The 1,826-nt window shown below is 48.3% G+C and overlaps 1 long non-coding RNA gene across 1 annotated transcript in view; it reads left to right on the top strand.

Moving 5' to 3' along the window:
- LOC139028130 (uncharacterized) overlaps window positions 1-1,826 on the top strand; it is a 220,871-nt gene that overhangs the window by 36,356 nt on the left and 182,689 nt on the right. The gene's annotated exons all lie outside the window — the stretch shown is intronic.

Here is a 1,826-nt window from a genome sequence, read left to right as displayed (position 1 = left end):
TCATCAAACACCAGGTCACTCCTAAGGTGTGGTGTGTCTCTAATGGTTTAGTAGGACATTCAGCACCTGGGTATCAACACCAGTCACTCCTAAGGTGTGTGTGTGTCTCTATGGTTAGTAGGACATTCAGCACCTGGGTATCAACACCAGTCACTCCTAAGGTGTGTGTGTGTCTCTAATGGTTAGTAGGACATTCAGCACCCTGGGTATCAACACCAGTCACTCTCCTCCAGAAGTGAGTGTTTCTGTGTCTGAATTCTTCATGCGTTTGGTAAGTCCAGGGTTCCAGCCCTAGGCTTTTCTCTCTCTCTCTCTCTCTCTCTCTCTCTCTCTCTCTCTCTCTCTCTCTCTCTCTCTCTCTCTCTCTCTCTCTCTCTCTCTCTCTCTCTCTCTCTCTCTCTCTCTCTCTCTCTCTCTCTCTCTCTCTCTCTCTCTCTCTCTCTCTCCTCTCTCTCTCTCTCTCTTCTCTCTCTCTCTCTCTCTCTCTCTTCTCTCTCTCTTTAGCACAAAGTTCAGCTAATAGTGAGGGGAGGGGACTGAGATGGCTATTGCACACCCTGTATAAACACAGTCAGGATGTAGAGTATGATTTACGTCCCACGTTAAAAGTGGTCCCCTGCAGGTGCGTCCAACCCACAAGCTCTTTCCCTAGAGTAGTACTCTCCCTCACACAGTCAATCAATGTCAGGCAGACAAAGTGACAGGGGACAGAGAACGGTTAGGGAATTTGACATTTATATGGCAATTTAGCCAAATGTTCAGGCACAGAGTTTTAGCCTACATCCTCCTAGTTCTTCAATCCCCAAATCTTGGACTGCTACAAGAACAACCCAGGAGTCAAACTAACATAAGTATTTTGCCATTTACCCTGAGAAAGACATCTATCATTCCGCCGCTGTTGTTCAGCTGTCACACTGTAAACAACACTGTCTGCCAATGAACTGAGATGACTTCACACACTCATACAAGTGGACGATGAGGATTGGATTTAAGGATTTCACACATTATTGCTCTTCCGTCAGTGCGGATACGCKAACATAATTACAGTTATGTTCTACAACCATTGTCTCTCTTGATTATGATGTTGAGGATCTGCCAAAGCTACATCAGAGAGTGAGCTATGAGAGATGACAGGYCTGCATCCCAAATGGCACCCTATTCCCTACGTAGTGCACTGCAGTGCCCTGGTCAAAGCAGTGCCCTGGTCAAAAGTAGTGCACTACATAAGGAATAGGATGGATGCCTATGGGGCTGAGTTCAGGCCCAATGAGTGTTAATAGTGTTAAGTGTGTGTTTCTAAGTGTTAATGAGCGTGATGCGGTGGACCACGCCGGGACTTAGGACCGTTAAATGAAAGAACTCTGTTTCTGTCAGGGCCGCTAGTACAGATGGGGGGGGACAAGGAATAGAGGAGGAAGGAGAGTGTCTATCCCTCTCTGTCTCTCCCCTTCTCCTCTTGTCCTCTTCTCCTCTTGTCCTTCGTCTTCTCTGCTCGTCGTCTCTCTCCTCTGTCTCTCTCTCCTCTGTCTTTCCCACTCTCCTTCTCCCTCGCGTTCTCGCTTCTTCCTCCTCTTCATCTGTCTCTTCCTCTCTGTGCTTTATCTCTCTGCTTCTCTCTCTGTCCTCTTCTGTCTCTCCTTCTTCTGGTCTCTCTCTCTTCTCATCTTCTCTCCGTCCGTCCGTCTGGTCTCTCTCATTCTGTCGTCTCCGGCTCTCTGGTCTCCTCTCTCGCATCGTGTCTCCTCGCGTCGTCTGGTCGTCTCTCCTTCTTCCTCCGTGTCTTCTTCGCTCTCTGTCCATTTCTCCTCTCTGGTCTCTCCTTCTCC

The sequence above is a fragment of the Salvelinus sp. IW2-2015 genome, linkage group LG8, assembly GCF_002910315.2.
Source record: "Salvelinus sp. IW2-2015 linkage group LG8, ASM291031v2, whole genome shotgun sequence".
Taxonomy (NCBI): Eukaryota; Metazoa; Chordata; class Actinopteri; order Salmoniformes; family Salmonidae; genus Salvelinus; species Salvelinus sp. IW2-2015.
The sequence above is the reverse complement of the archived record's forward strand: the minus strand, read 5'-3'. Positions and strand labels throughout refer to the sequence as shown.